General features: G+C 40.1%; 1 protein-coding gene and 3 pseudogenes across 4 annotated transcripts in view; all 4 read right to left on the reverse strand.

Moving 5' to 3' along the window:
• The window catches only part of LOC310790483 (protocadherin alpha-3-like), a gene marked incomplete at its 5' end in the record, with an annotated part of 213,351 nt that overhangs the window by 174,832 nt on the left and 21,330 nt on the right, over positions 1–17,189 (reverse strand). The window lies entirely within an intron of this gene.
• On the reverse strand, positions 1,419–5,902 carry LOC310790779 (protocadherin alpha-3 pseudogene; annotated as a pseudogene). Its single transcript has 2 exons — positions 5,164–5,902; positions 1,419–2,185 (listed from the first exon to the last, which is right to left on the reverse strand). The product of its transcript is annotated as a protocadherin alpha-3 pseudogene (transcript).
• On the reverse strand, positions 7,922–10,336 carry LOC310790780 (protocadherin alpha-3 pseudogene; annotated as a pseudogene). The gene has a single exon. The product of its transcript is annotated as a protocadherin alpha-3 pseudogene (transcript).
• Positions 11,145–17,155, reverse strand: LOC310790781 (protocadherin gamma-C3 pseudogene; annotated as a pseudogene). The gene is made up of 2 exons: positions 15,994–17,155; positions 11,145–12,364 (listed from the first exon to the last, which is right to left on the reverse strand). The product of its transcript is annotated as a protocadherin gamma-C3 pseudogene (transcript).

Raw genomic sequence — 17,189 nt, forward strand, 5'->3', positions numbered from 1 at the left:
TTATTTTTATTATTGTTAATATTTATATTTATATTCATATTTATATTTATATTTATATTTATATTTATATTTATATTTATATTATTATTGTTATTATTATTATTATTAGTAGTAGTAGTAGTAGTAGTAGTAGTAGTAGTAGTAGTAGTAGTAGTATTATTATTATTATTATTATTATTATTATTATTATTATTATTATTATTATTATTATTATTATTATTATTATCATCGTCATCGTCATCGTCATCATTAGCAGTAGTTGTTGTAGTAGCAGCAGTATATTACGTGGATTGTATATCTTTTTACACTGCTGACTGCATGGGCAACTTTTTATTCATATCAGTGATAGTGTCCAGGCAATTATTTTGCAGAAATATAAGACTTGAGCACTGCCTTTGATAATAGGCTACAAGAAAACTACAAGAAATACGTCCACATGGCTGAAGAAGTTGCATATGGTTCAAAAGGCAGATAGCAACTCTATTTATCAGTATGCCAAAGTCAGGTGACTCATTAATGTGATCTTCTCCGTAATTTTTCAGTTACGTTGACCCCTCAAACGATTTTAAATGTAATACACGCGGTTGGAAAGAGGAGAAAAAGGTATAGTGACATCAAAATTATCGTTCTACTGCAAATATTGAGTGAGATTATGTATTAATTGTTCCCAAACTGTTTTTTCTTTCGATAAAGGGCCTCAAAGTATGACAAAGTAAGATGCTTGTCACCCAAATATTATCGATATAATTTCACTATAATCTTCACACAGGATGAACGTCAAGACTTTAATAAAATCTGCTGAAACCCAAAAACAGCAAAAATAAACATGCTCTCATAAGATTCCGTTTCTAGCACAACTCCAAGCTCATTTTGATGGAACGCATCACAAATACCCTGACAAAAACAAGGCCTATAATGAAGAAGAAGCAGTTGAGTGTTGCTACCAAACATTTCGCTTATAATGTGAGTTCCGATTAAGCTACATAACGGTCAAGCACAAATGTAATTCATTGCATTATTAAAATTGGTGAAATCATACCAAAATCATAACTGACCCGAAAGGTGGACCAACATCTCAGACAAAATAATATACTGAAACACATTTGTGCTAATACAAACAAAGTGCAATACTGCCTGTCTCAATCAGAAAGTCTAAGTGTAAGGAAACCTAACTGAAAATAACTGATGTTTTATTGAAAATGAAAGGGCTATATTTATGTTTAACGTTTTTACTTGCCTTGATTATTAATATGTGCCAACACCACATGCCAACAGTGGAAATGCTTGTTTCAGCACCATGGACAGCAACACGTTTGACTCTTCCCTAGAATCACACTCTAAAACATGCATCCTTCGAACACTACATGTAATTTATGATAGCATATTTTCAAAAAATACACTTGGCCAAAAAGTGACAATTAGATTGAAGCAAAACCAAAGTATCTTACCTCTCCAGATGCCCGTCTTCTGTCGGGGGCCACTAGAGTATTCCCATTGCTGCCCGGAACTATAGTAGAGCCTATACTCATTCTGGGTCCAACTAACATGTATCTTCTGTCTCCAGATCTGTACTGGATGCTGTGGCACAGTGTCCCGTCATAATTTGGGTCTTGTAAATACTTGGAGGAATAGTCTGTGGGTTTGGAGCACTGCATCACAATCAACACGATGATACTTATGAGAAAAAGCGCTGAAACTGAGCCCAAAGTTATCATCAGATAGAAAGTCACATTGTTCTCCTCCTCATCTGTTGCTGCACTTTTAACATCAGAAGCAGCAAAAGCCTCTTTAGGCTCCACAGCCTTGATAATCACAGTAGCTGTTGCTGAGAGTGAAACGTTCCCATTGTCTTTTACCAGTATGACCAGTTTATGCTCAGCTTCGTCTGTCTCTGTGAATGAGCGAAGTGTTCTTATCTGTCCTGTATAGCGGTCCAAAGCAAAGAGACTGTGGTCAGTCACTTCCTGCAGTGAAAATAATAACCAGCCGTTATATCCTATATCAGCGTCATAGGCTCTCACTTTAGTCACCAAATGCCCTGCGTTCACATTGCGGGGAATCTCCTCCACACCTCCAGCAGAAGCGTTAGTGCTGACTGGATACAAGATGAGTGGAGCGTTGTCGTTCTGATCCAGAATGAACACGTTCACTGTGACGTTGCTGCTTAGTGATGGAGTTCCAGAGTCTGAGGCAACAACTTGGAACTTGAATGTTTTCAGTGTTTCAAAGTCAAAACTTTTTAGAGCCAGTATGTCCCCATTTTCAGCATTGATGTTTAGGTTCGAGGCTATTTTGCCATGTTCACCTCCATCTCTCATAATGTGATATGAAAGAAGGGCATTCTTGCCCTCATCACGATCAAATGCTTTGACTGAAAATAATGAAACTCCTGCTGCGTTATTTTCACTGACATAGAAAATGTACGGGGCCAATGAAAACGCTGGACTGTTATCATTCACATCTGATACAATCACGCTTATTGTTTTCTCAGATGTCAAGGCTGGTTCTCCTGTGTCTTTAGCTACTATTGTTACATCATATTGAGAATGCTTTTCTCTATCAAGTGGGGCCTTGGTAACTATAGAGTACATACTTTCTTGTAAAGATTGTATTATTTTGAAAGGTACATCTTCCACTAAAGAACAAATAACTTTCCCATTAAATCCAGAATCTAGGTCAGTAACGCTGATTAGTGCCACTGTGGTTCCGGGTCTGGAATCTTCAGGAAGTGCAGTGGAAAATGATGTCACCTCGATCTGAGGTATATTATCATTGAGATCCACGATTTGCACAACAACGCTTTTGTCAGTTGTCAGTGGAGCAGCTCCTTTATCAGATGCTTGAATATCAATCTCATAACTATCATCCGTTTCAAAATCAATTAATTCTTTGACAATTATATCTCCTGTACTGACATCCACCTCAAATAATTTACGTAATCTATTATTGACATTGGTACCAAAATAATAAATTACCTCACCGTTGGAACCTTCATCCAAATCGGTAGCATTTACTTGTATAACAGTTGTGCCAATTGGGGCGTTCTCATTTAACATGACAGAATAAGTATCTTTGGTGAAAACTGGTGAATTATCATTAACATCCAATACCTCGACTATTATGTGTATCGTGCCTGACCGCGGGGGTTTCCCCCCATCAAATGCAGTCAGCAGTAACCCATGTCTACTCGTTGATTCTCTGTCTAGTGGCCTCTGTAGATTAAGAATAGGTATTTTACCATCCTTTCCTCTATCTTTAACCTCCAAACGGAAATGATCATTTTGACTAAGTTTATACTGTTGAACAGAATATGTTTCGCCGTCAAGGTCTTGCGCAGCTTGCAGCTGAAATCTAGCACCAGGTAACACAGATTCCGATATTTCAAAACGTTTTACTTTCTCTGGAAAAATAGGTGAATGATCATTTATGTCCAGCACCTCCACCGACACATAATGAATCTCCAGGGGATTCTCTAGCACGGTTTTCAGATTGATCAGACAAACACTGCTCCGTTCACAAATCTCCTCTCTGTCCACCTTCTGATTTACGTACAAGTTGCCATCGTTCTGGTTTACCTCGAACAGGGCCTCATTAGACCCAGACACAATACGAAGTGCTCTCTCCTCCAGGATACTCACATCCAACCCCAAGTCCTTAACTATATTCCCCACAACGCTTCCTTGTTTCACTTCTTCAGATATGGAGTATCGAATCTGTGCCGAAGCGCCACTCCACATGAAAGCCGACGCAACCATAATAGCAATCCATCGCCATAGCCCCGTCCACGCCTCTATTCCTCTTTGTTCCATGATTTGAAGAGTAAATCAATACTCCAAAATATCCGAACAAAACCACGCCGTTATATTTACACGGAATGCGTCATATTCCTCAATCCGTGTTCAACGGAATGTTAGAACAAAGCTGCTGATTGTTTGCCGTCATTCCACATGTGATAGGTTACTGTGGAATGGAAACAGACGAGCAAATATATGGGCGTTTATAAATAAAACACACTTTTATACTTGTGCACTGCCACCACACGAGTCCTGCAGATATTGCAGCACTATGACGGTTACAGTAAGTTCAGATACTGGCGAAATATGGGAGAAAAAGGAATGTGCAGCATGAGATGTCCTAAAAAAAAGTCCAACTAAGCAAATTGTAATGCTTATAGAAATAGAATATACTAATTTCAATAAGTAATTTGGTTAGAGCGGCAATGCACCCACAATAAAGACAGGAACAAATTCAGCACCACGGACAGCGATTCATATGTACTCTAGTTTGGATGGAAAACAATGACACAACTCCCATTTGAATCCTCCTAGTTGCATTTTTTTTAAATAGTCATTACACTCTGAGCACCCATTGGCAGAATATTGCTTAACATTTTCCAAAATGCATCAGATAGACACATGCAGCATGTCCTTCTTACCTCCCCAGATGTCCGTCTCCTGTCGGGGGCGACGAGAGTATTCCCGTTACTGCCCGGGACTATAGTAGAGCCTATACTCATTCTGGGTCCAACTAACATGTATCTTCTGTCTCCAGATCTGTACTGGATGCTGTGGCACAGTGTCCCGTCATAATTTGGGTCTTGTAAATACTTGGAGGAATAGTCTGTGGGTTTGGAGCACTGCATTACAATCAACACGATGATACTGATGAGAAAAAGTGCTGAAACTGAGCCCAGAGTTATCATCAGATAAAACGTAACATTATTGTCCTCGTCAGGTTTTGTTGCACTTTTAACATCAGAAGCAGCAAAAGCCTCTTTGGGCTCCACAGCCTTGATAATCACAGTAGCTGTTGCTGAGAGTGAAACGTTCCCATTGTCTTTTACCAGTATGACCAGTTTATGCTCAGCCTCGTCTGTCTCTGTGAATGAGCGAAGTGTTCTTATCTGTCCTGTATAGCGGTCCAAAGCAAAGAGACTGTGGTCAGTCACTTCCTGCAGTGAAAATAATAACCAGCCGTTATATCCTATATCAGCGTCATAGGCTCTCACTTTAGTCACCAAATGTCCTGCGTTCACATTGCGGGGAATCTCCTCCACACCTTCAGCAGAACCGTTAGTGCTGACTGGATACAAGATGACTGGAGCGTTGTCGTTCTGATCCAGAATGAACACGTTCACTGTGACGTTCCTGCTTAGTGATGGACTTCCAGAGTCTGAGGCAACAACTTGAAACTGGAATGTTTTCAGAGTTTCAAAGTCAAAACTTTTTAGCGCGAAAATGTCGCCATTTTCAGCATTGATGTTTAAAAACGTGGCGAGTTTGTCATTTTCAGTTCCATCTCTCAGAATAGTATATGCAATTTGTGCGTTTTCATTCTCATCCCGGTCAAACGCTTTCACTGAAAACACTGAGGCCCCTGGAATGTTATTCTCACTAACATAGAAAGTGTAGGGGCTCAGAGAAAACTCTGGTTTGTTGTCGTTCACATCTGATACATCAACCCCTATTGTCCTCATAGATGACAAGGCTGGCTCGCCTGCATCTTTAGCAATTATTGTCACATCATAATGAGACAGCGTTTCTCTGTCCAACTTGGACTTGGTCACTACAGCGTACATGTTATCTTGTATAGAAGGTGTCAGAGTGAAAGGCACGTCGTCGCTCAAATAGCCGATAACTTTTCCATTGAGCCCAGAATCCGCATCGGTAATGCTGATAAGTGCCACTGTTGTTCCGGGTCTAGATTCCTCTGAAATCGCACTTGACAATGATGCCACTTCAATTTCTGGTGCGTTGTCATTTAGGTCTACAATTTTAACAACAACACTTTTGTCTGATGTCAGTGGAACTGCCCCTCTATCAGACGCCTGTATATCAATCTCATAGCTTTCTTCTACCTCAAAGTCGATCAAACCTTTGACAGTAATTTCACCTGTATTCATATCTATATCAAAAAGTTCACGCACTATGCTATTTGCATTACTACCAAATGAATACACAACTTGTCCATTCACACCCTCATCCATGTCTGAGGCATTCACTTGAATGGCTTGTGTGCCAATGGGGGAATTTTCTTTCAACAAAGCAGAATATGCATCCTTACTGAAAACAGGCATATTGTCATTTACATCCAAAACATCGATGGATATCTTTACCGTCCCAGACATCGGTGGCTTCCCCCCATCTATGGCCGTGAGCAGCAACTTATGGTTGCTATTAGTTTCACGATCAAGTTGTTTTTGTAAATGTAAAATCGGAACTTTACCGTCCTTTCCTCTGTCTTTAACCTCTAAGCGAAAATGCTCATTGGAGCTAAGTTTGTATTGCTGGACAGCATTCACACCAGCGTCTGCATCGCGAGCTGCCTGCAACTGAAATCGTGCTCCTGGCAACGCGGACTCTGATATTTCGAGTGACTTATCTTTCTCAGGGAAATTTGGAGAATGGTCATTTACATCCAGTATCTCAACCCCAACATAATGAATCTCTAGTGGGTTCTCTAACACGGCTTTCAGATTGATAAAACAAACGCTGATCCGTTCACATATCTCCTCTCTATCTATTTTCCGGCTCACATAAAGGATTCCATCATTCTGATTTACCTCGAAATGGGACTCAGTCGATCCAGACATAATACGAAATCCCCTCTCTTTAAGAATATTGAAATCAATTCCCAAATCCTTTGCAATATTCCCAACAGCAGCTCCTTCTTTTAACTCCTCGTGTATCGAATATCTTATCTGCGCTGAGGCCCTGCTTAAAACCAAAGCGACCACAAAGAAAACCAACTGCCTTTGATATCGCCATGCCCCTCGTCCTCGTTGTTCCATGTTTTGGGATGAGAATTCAGTCCAGGACATTTTCCATTCCTTAGTATCCAGTAATTATATCCATTAGCTATAGTTGCAAAAAGAATCCTTCTTCAGTGTAATGAATGTGCAGCTCCTCCCGCTATGAATGTTAGAAGAAATGCTACGCAGACATAAGGTGCGCGAGGTGCTATTTTAGCTGGGTACTGCCACCACGCGAAACTCTAAAATATTGCACGCATGTCCATCTCATGTCTGGGGTATTTAATTTGCATAGAAACAACAACTCAATTTGAGTTGTTGTTTAATTATACAATTTTCTGTGAGACTGTGTTGACTCAAACGCAAACAAATTGGGAAAAAGCATGATCCTTTAAGCAATGCAAAAAGGGAACCGTTTCGTGAAAAGGGTTTTAAATGAATATAGAGAAACGTTACATTTTGCTCAAGCATTTAAAGCGAAAATTCAATAATATCCCAAATGTATTATTATTATTATTAATTATTATTATTATTATTATTATTATTATTATTATTATTATTATTATTATTATTAATAATAATAATAATAATAATAATAAAATACAATAAAATACATACAAGTTGCAGTATTTTGAATATGAAAACAAATTCAGGGAGGTTACAATGTCGAATTAAACAACACAATTAGACATGCCTTCATGCTACGAGTAAAGATGGTAAATTACATGAAAAATGTGTATGAATTTCATTCCATGTTAAAAAGTATAGAGATTTGTATTTTTCTGGTGACTTGAACTCTACAAGCGAGTATTACTGGAGCACCTTCAGCACCTTGGAGGGAGGCAACTGCATTCCAAAGACGGGATAGAGGAGATTAACATAACAGGTTGCCTATAGAACACGGTAAAAACGAAGACTAAACAAACTGTTGTGATAACAGCATCATGTACTTTAGATGTTAAATGGCATGTCAAATGTGTATGGCTTTCAGTCCGTGTTTAAAAAAAAGGCAGATATTTGTATTTTTCTGGTGACTTGAACTCTACAAGCAAGTATTACCGGAGCGCCAAATTTCAGCACCTTGGAGAGAGGCAACTGCAATCCAAAGACATGGGATAGAGGAGAGATGAACATAACAGCTTGCCTAATGAGAACACGTTAAAAATAACACTAAACAAACTGTTGTAACCAAGATAACAGCATCATGCGTTGCCATTTTCCTCTACTGATCATGCAGCACATGTCAAACCATCTTACCTCTACAGATGTTCGTCTCCTGTCTGGGACGACTAGAGTATTTCCATTGCTGCCCGGCACTATAGTAGAACCTATACTCATTCTGGGTCCAACTAACATGTATCTTCTGTCTCCAGATCTGTACTGGATGCTGTGGCACAGTGTCCCGTCATAATTTGGGTCTTGTAAATACTTGGAGGAATAGTCTGTGGGTTTGGAGCACTGCATCACAATCAACACGATGATACTGATGAGAAAAAGTGTTGAAACTGAGCCCAAAGTTATCATCAGATAAAAAGTCACATTATTCTCCTCGTCATCTTTTGCTGCACTTTTAACATCAGAAGCTGCAAAAGCCTCTTTGGGCTCCACTGCCTTGATAATGACAGTAGCTGTTGCTGAGAGTGAAACGTTCCCATTGTCTTTTACCAGTATGACCAGTTTATGCTCAGCCTCGTCTGTCTCTGTGAATGAGCGAAGTGTTCTTATCTGTCCTGTATAGCGGTCCAAAGCAAAGAGACTGTGGTCAGTCACTTCCTGCAGTGAAAATAATAGCCAGCCGTTATATCCTATATCAGCGTCATATGCTCTCACTTTAGTCACCAAATGTCCTGCGTTCACATTGCGGGGAATCTCCTCCACACCTTCAGCAGAACCGTTAGTGCTGACTGGATACAAGATGACTGGAGCGTTGTCGTTCTGATCCAGAATGAACACATTCACTGTGACGTTGCTGCTTAGTGATGGAGTTCCAGAGTCTGAGGCAACAACATGGAAGTGGAATGTTTTCAGACTTTCAAAATCAAAACTTTTTAGCGCGGAAATCTCACCATTTTCAGAATTGATATTAAGGAAAGATGCCATATCATGTTGACCTCCTTCCCTTCTAAGTATACGATAGGATATTGCACCATTTTCATTCAAGTCTTTATCAAATGCACTAACAGATAATATGCATGCACCAGCGGCGTTATTCTCCACCAAATACAATTCTAGAGGATTATGTGGAAACTCCGGTTTGTTGTCATTCACATCTGACACCTGAATACTCAGACTTTTTAATGTGGACAGAGGAGGGTGACCATAGTCAGTAGCTGTTATTGTGATGTCATAATGTGACACGGTTTCTCTGTCCAACATTTCTTTTGTTACTAATGAGTACATGTTCTCCTTAAACGAGGGTTTTAATTCAAACGGAACACCATCTGTTATGCTGCATATAACTTTGCCATTTAGGCCAGAATCAGCGTCCTTAACGCTAATAAGAGCAATTACCGCCCCATGTTTCGAATCCTCCGGGACCGTGTTGGAGATTGACGTCACCTCTATATCTGGTTTATTGTCATTGATATCTTGAATCTTAATTATAACTCTACAATCCATTATCATTGGCGGCTGGCCTTTGTCGGAAGCTTGAACATCTAACTTAAAAACTTCAATTGTCTCATAGTCAATTTCTCCCTTAACTTGAATTTCTCCGGTATTTTTGTCTATAGTGAATATGTTTAAAATGTTGGGGTTCATGTCACTTCCAAATGCATACTCGACATCACCATTTGTTCCCTCATCCAAATCTGTTGCTTGGACTTTTAGTATCATTGCACCAATAGCAACATGTTCTTGTAACATCACTGAGTAAATCTCTTTGGAAAATATCGGTCTGTTATCATTGTTATCAAGAACTCGTATGGTAAGATTGAGATTTGCTGATTTGGGTGGGTTCCCTCCATCTATAGCTGTAAGAATCAAGCTATGATTTGCTTTTTGTTCTCTGTCCAATTGCCTCTGTAGGACTAAGAACGGGGTTTTGTCCTCTCCCCTATCTCTGATTTCGAGTTGAAAATTAACGTTGTCATTAAGTTTATAACGCTGGACGGAATTGATTCCAACATCTGGATCACGGGCAGCTGGTAGTTGGAATCTTGCTCCTGCTAATGTGTGTTCTGCTATTTCTATTACCTTTTCTCTCTCAGAAAAACTGGGTGCATGGTCATTAGCATCCGTGATTTCCACACTGACATAATGAATTTCAAGTGGATTTTCCACAACAATTTTCAAGTCAACCAAGCAAGCATCATGGCTGTCGCAAAGCTCTTCTCGGTCGAGAGTCTTATGCACGAACAAAACCCCATTGTTCGGGTTTACCTCAAATAGCGACTCCTTAGATCCAGATACGATACGAAAACGCCTTTCTGTCAAGGTACGAATATCAAGTCCCAAATCCTTAGCAACATTTCCGATCACAGATCCCACTTTAAGCTCTTCTGGAGTAGAGTATCTTATTTGAGCTGAAACCAGCTCACTGAAGCACAGCAGCAGAAATAAAAGCAGGGTACAGGAACAAAACATCATTCTCCCTCGTCCTTCGCCGTCTTTGACCATTAAAATGCAACCACAAATATAGATATGAGTAAAAATCACAGCAATTGAACATGAGGTATTGTTTGATTAGCGTTGTCTAGTGCAAAAAACATGTCGTGATTTCCTCGTCTTCCTTTGATCTGAAAAAAAAAAAGCTGTGGGAGCTGGCAGAGCACTCTAAAGGCTAAGTCATTCCCTACTGTAACACTGACACCATGTGGACCAATATGTTAACCATTACATAAATGACAAAGCTAAATACTTTAAAAACTTTCTTTAACAACAGCTTACTCGTGTATGTTTTTACTTGAAAACTGCAAAACATGCTCATATCAGCCCCACGGTCAGCAAACTCCAACAGGCCACTGACAGTCTTCTTTCAGAAAGAATAACATTTTATGTAGTGGTCTATGATGAAGTGAAGACTGTTATTAAGTTAAAACCAACGTGGAAACATTGGTTCCCGGTAAAGAATATGACAAAGCCCTGTATTAAAAGTTTAAAATAACTATACCTCACCAGATGGCTGCCAATCTATGTTATCAATTGATATGGCAAAAGTAGCTTGAAATGTATTTTTCAACTGTAATGACGTGTACAGGATGATCAGATGAATTTCAGCACCTCGGACAGCGACCAGCAACGGGCCAAAGACACTGCTTTATGTTGCACGTGAAGCTTTGCCATTTATTTAAGTTTGATTAAACCATACCATTCAAGCTTGGTATGGTGTATAGCTACAAAGCTAACAGCACAGAATTGGAACCTTGATTGCTTGTCAACATCATCCCACAGATTAATGTTTGAAGCTTACCTCTCCAGACGTACGTCTCCGGTCGGGGACCACGAGAGTATTCCCATTGCTGCCCGGGACTATAGTCGATCCTATACTCATTCTGGGTCCAACTAACATGTATCGTCTGTCACCAGATCTGTATTGGATGCTGTGGCACAGTGTCCCGTCATAATTTGGGTCTTGTAAATACTTGGAGGAATAGTCTGTGGGTTTGGAGCACTGCATTACAATCAACACGATGATACTGATGAGAAAAAGTGCTGAAACTGAGCCCAGAGTTATCATCAGATAAAATGGAACATTATTGTCCTCGTCAGCTTTTGTTGCACTTTTAACATCAGAAGCAGCAAACGCCTCTTTGGGCTCCACAGCCTTGATAATCACAGTAGCTGTTGCTGAGAGTGAAATGTTCCCATTGTCTTTTACCAGTATGACCAGTTTATGTTCAGCCTCGTCTGTCTCTGTGAATGAGCGAAGTGTTCTTATCTGTCCTGTATAGCGGTCCAAAGCAAAGAGACTGTGGTCAGTCACTTCCTGCAGTGAAAATAATAACCAGCCGTTATATCCTATATCAGCGTCATAGGCTCTTACTTTAGTCACCAAATGTCCTGCGTTCACATTGCGGGGAATCTCCTCCACACCTTCAGCAGAACCGTTAGTGCTGACTGGATACAAGATGACTGGAGCGTTGTCGTTCTGATCCAGAATGAACACGTCCACTGTGACGTTGCTGCTTAGTGATGGAGTTCCAGAGTCTGAGGCAACAGCTTGGAACTGGAACCCTTTCAATGTCTCAAAGTCAAAACTTTTCAGCGCCGAAATGTCGCCATTTTCAGAATTGATGTTTAAAAACGAGGCTAGTTTGTCATTTTCACTTCCATCTCTCAGAATAGTATATGCAATTTGTGCGTTTTCATTCTCATCCCGGTCAAACGCTTTCACTGAAAACACTGAGGCCCCTGGAATGTTATTCTCACTAACATAGAAAGTGTAGGGGCTCAGAGAAAACTCTGGTTTGTTGTCGTTCACATCTGATACATCAACCCCTATTGTCCTCATAGATGACAAGGCTGGCTCGCCTGCATCTTTAGCAATTATTGTCACATCATAATGAGACAGGGTTTCTCTGTCCAACTTGGACTTGGTGACTACAGCGTACATGTTATCTTGTATAGAAGGTGTTAGAGTGAAAGGCACGTCGTCGCTCAAATAGCCGATAACTTTTCCATTGAGCCCAGAGTCCGCATCAATAATGTTGATAAGTGCCACTGTTGTTCCGGGTCTAGATTCCTCAGAAATCGCACTTGACAATGATGCCACTTCAATTTCTGGTGCGTTGTCATTTAGGTCTACAATTTTGATAATAACACTTTTGTCTGATGTCAGTGGAACCGCCCCTCTATCAGACGCCCTTATATCAATCTCATAGCTTTCTTCCACCTCAAAATCGATTAAACCTTTGACAGTAATTTCACCTGTATTCATATCTATATCGAAAAGTTCACGCACTTTGCTATTTGCATTTCTACCAAATGAATACACAACTTGCCCATTCACACCCTCATCCATATCTGAGGCATTCACTTGAATGGCTTGTGTGCCAATGGGGGAATTTTCTTTCAACAAAGCAGAATAAGCATCCTTACTGAAAACAGGCATATTGTCATTTACATCCAAAACATCGATGGATATTTTTACAGTCCCAGACATCGGTGGCTTCCCCCCATCTATGGCCGTGAGCAGCAACTTATGGTTGCTATTAGTTTCACGATCAAGTTGTTTTTGTAAATGTAAAATCGGAACTTTACCGTCCTTTCCTCTGTCTTTAACCTCTAAGCGAAAATGCTCATTGGAGCTAAGTTTATATTGCTGGACAGCATTCACACCAGCGTCTGCATCGCGGGCTGCCTCCAACTGAAATCGTGCTCCTGGCAACGCGGACTCTGATATTTCGAGTGACATCTCTTTCTCAGGGAAGCTGGGAGAATGGTCATTTACATCCAGTATCTCAACCCCAACATAATGAATCTCTAGTGGGTTCTCTAACATGGCTTTCAGATTGATAAAACATACGCTGATCCGTTCACATATCTCCTCTCTATCTATTTTCCGGCTCACATAAAGGATTCCATCATTCTGATTTACCTCGAAATGGGACTCAGTCGATCCAGACATAATACGAAACCCCCTCTCTTTAAGAATATTGAAATCAATTCCTAAATCCTTTGCAATACTCCCAACAACAGCTCCTTCTTTTAACTCCTCGTGTATCGAATATCTTATCTGCGCTGAGGCCCTGCTTAAAACCAAAGCGACCACAAAGAAAACCAACTGCCTTTGATATCGCCATGCCCCTCGTCCCCGTTGTTCCATGTTTTGGGGTGAGAATTCAAACCAGGAGATATTTAAATCCTCGGTATCCACTGTCCAGTAATTATATGTCCATTATTGTTGTTCCAAATAGAATCCTTCTTCAGGGCAATGTCGATGAACCCGCGTGCTTCTCCCGCTGAACATTAGAAGCAATACGCATAACGTTGGGAGGACTGGAGGTGCTATTCCAGCTGGGTACTGCCACCACGCGAAACTCTAAAATATTACACGCATATCTGACTGATGTGTCTCAGTCTGGGGTGTTGAATTTGTCCAAACAACTCATAGTCAAAAACAACAACAAAAATAGCCAATCGGTTCGATAAAGGGGTTTAATCTGGATCTCTCTTGATAGAAGAGTTAGAACTTTTTATTATTATTATTATTATTATTATTATTATTATTATTATTATTATTATTATTATTATTATTTATTTATTTGTTTGTTATTATTATTTTATTATTATTTTATTATTATTATTATTATTATTATTATTATTATTATTATTATTATTATTATTATTGTTATTGTTATAAGACACAGCCATACTGGAATTTGAATAACCTACTAGTATACGAAGTTAGCTTGCACTAAGACGAATATGAAAACAAATTCAGGTATGTTACAATGTAAAATTACACAATAAATTAGACATGTCTTCCTGCAAATTGTAGTAACATTGAAGATATTCAAGATGGTAATATAATGGCAAAGGTGTAGCCTATGGCTTTTATTCCGTGTTAAAAACACAGATAATTATTTTCAGCGAATATTACCGGGCGTCTATAATTTCAGCACCTTGGAGAGAGGCAACTGCATTCCAAATCGACCCATGGTAAATATCATGACAAAGGCGTAGCATAATGCCTTTCATTCCGTGTTAAAAAGCACAGATATTTATTTTTCTGCTGACTTCAGCAAGTTACCGGAGCGTCTAATTCCAGCACCTTGGAGAGAGGCAACTGCATTCCAAAGCAACCCAAAGACAGGGGCCTACAACACGCTGCTTATTGAGACCAGTAAAGAAATCTAACCCAGATGACTTAAAACGTAGTTGGTGATATTATATAGACGGTTTCAAATCGACAACATCAACATTATAAATTGTTGCATTGGTTGCTAGTACAATAACTGACAGGACATGAGGTTCCAAATTGTTCCTAGCAACACAATTATGTGACAACTGCGTCTATCTTAAAGAAAATGTGTGATGTATTGATAGCCTACACAAAACAGATATTGCTCGATCATGCAGCACCTATGATTTAAACCATCTTACCTCTCCAGATGCCCGTCTTCTGTCGGGGACCACAAGAGTGTTCCCATTGCTGCCTGGGACTATAGTAGAGCCTATACTCATCCTGGGTCCAACTAACATGTACCGTCTGTCTCCAGATCTGTACTGGATGCTGTGGCACAGTGTCCCGTCATAATTTGGGTCTTGTAAATACTTGGAGGAATAGTCTGTGGGTTTGGAGCACTGCATTACAATCAACACGATGATACTGACGAGAAAAAGTGCTGAAACTGAGCCCAGAGTTATCATCAGATAGAAAGTTACATTGTTCTCCTCCTCATCTTTGGCTGTACTTTTAACATCAGAAGCAGCAAACGCGTCTTTGGGCTCCACAGCCTTGACAATCACAGTAGCTGTTGTTGAGAGTGAAACGTTCCCATTGTCTTTTACCAGTATGACCAGTTTATGCTCAGCCTCGTCTGTCTCTGTGAATGAGCGAAGTGTTCTTATCTGTCCTGTATAGCGGTCCAAAGCAAAGAGACTGTGGGCAGTCACTTCCTGCAGTGAAAATAATAACCAGCCGTTATATCCTATATCAGCGTCATAGGCTCTCACTTTAGTCACCAAATGTCCTGCGTTCACATTGCGGGGAATCTCCTCCACACCTTCAGCAGAACCGTTAGTGCTGACTGGATACAAGAGGACTGGAGCGTTGTCGTTCTGATCCAGAATGAACACGTTCACTGTAACGTTGCTGCTGAGTGATGGAGTTCCAGAATCTGAAGCAACAACGTGGAATTTGAAGGTTTTCATTGTTTCAAAGTCAAAACTTTTTAGCGCCAAAATATCTCCATTTTCGGGGTTGATGTTAAGAAATGATATCACTTTGCTTTCATGACCTCCACCTCTGACGATATGATATGAAATAAGAGCATTATCTCCCTCATCACGATCAAACGCCTTTAAAGAAAATACCAATGCTCCAGGAGGGTTATTCTCAGTGATATAGAAAGTATAGGGGCTCAGTAAAAATTCTGGACTGTTGTCATTCACATCTGACACAACAACATTTATAGTCTTTTCTGATGTTAAAGCTGGCTCACCTGCGTCTTTGGCGATTATAGTAATATCATATCGTGATTGCTGTTCCCTGTCGAGTTGTGACTTTGTGACCACAGCAAACATGTTCTCTTGTATTGATGGAGTTAATGTGAAGGGGCTATTTTCAGCTACATAACTGATAATTTTCCCGTTGATACCAGAGTCTAAATCAGTAATGCTGATAAGTGCTACTGTTGTGCCTCGTCTAGAGTCCTCTGAAATTGCGCTTGACAATGATGCCACTTCTATCTCAGGTGGATTGTCATTTACATCTCCAATTTTAATAATGACACTTTTATCTGTTCTGAAGGGAATGCTTCCCTTATCAGACGCCTGTATATCAATGTGATAGCTGTCTTGTTCCTCAAAATCCACCTGGCCTTTCACAATTATTTCCCCGCTAACAGAGTCGACATCAAACAGTTCTCGTATGTTACTTTTTACAACGCTGCCAAATGAGTAAACTATCTCCCCGTTGGAACCGTCGTCTAAATCGGTTGCGTTTACTTGGATGACTGTTGTGCCAACCGGGGCGTTCTCTTGTAGCACAGCAGAATATGTGTCTTTAGTAAAAACCGGCATATTGTCATTCACATCTAAAACATCAATATATATTTCAACTGTCCCGGTCTTTGGTGGATTTCCGCCATCTATAGCTGTCAATAGCAATCTATGGCTACTTCTCGCCTCTCTGTCTAGCGGTTTCTGTAATTGTAATATTAGAGTTTTACCATCTCTTCCTCGATCCTTAACCTCTAAACGAAAATGCTCATTCTGACTGAGTTTATACTGTTGGACAGAATTTGCGCCACCATCTGGGTCGCGGGCATCTTCTAACTGGTACCGAGCCCCTGGTAACGCAGATTCGAAGATCTCGAGCCTTTTCTCTCTTTCTGGAAAGGTGGGAGAGTGGTCGTTTATGTCCATTACTTCTACTGCGACATAATTGACTTCTAGCGGGTTTTCTAGCACTGCTTTAAGGTTGATCAAACATACACCGCTCTCTCCACACACCTCCTCTCGGTCTATTTTACGGTTCACATAAAGGACCCCGTCAATATCATTTACCTTGAAAAAAGATTCAGTCGAGCCAGAAATTAGACGAAAGCCCCTCTCCTTCATTATATTCAGGTCTATTCCCAAATCCTTGGCTATATTCCCAACAAAGGTCCCTTCTTCGAGCTCTTCAGATATTGAGTATCTTATTTGTGCCGAGGCTGCACTGAACACCAAAACCAGAGTCACAAAGACGAACAACTGCATTCGTTTCCTCCATGCCTCTCGTCCTCTTTGTTCCATGTTTTCACGTGAAAGTATAACTCCAAACATGTCT

Source organism: Poromitra crassiceps (genome assembly GCF_964638095.1).
Source record: "Poromitra crassiceps genome assembly, chromosome: 15".
NCBI lineage: Eukaryota > Metazoa > Chordata > Actinopteri > Beryciformes > Melamphaidae > Poromitra > Poromitra crassiceps.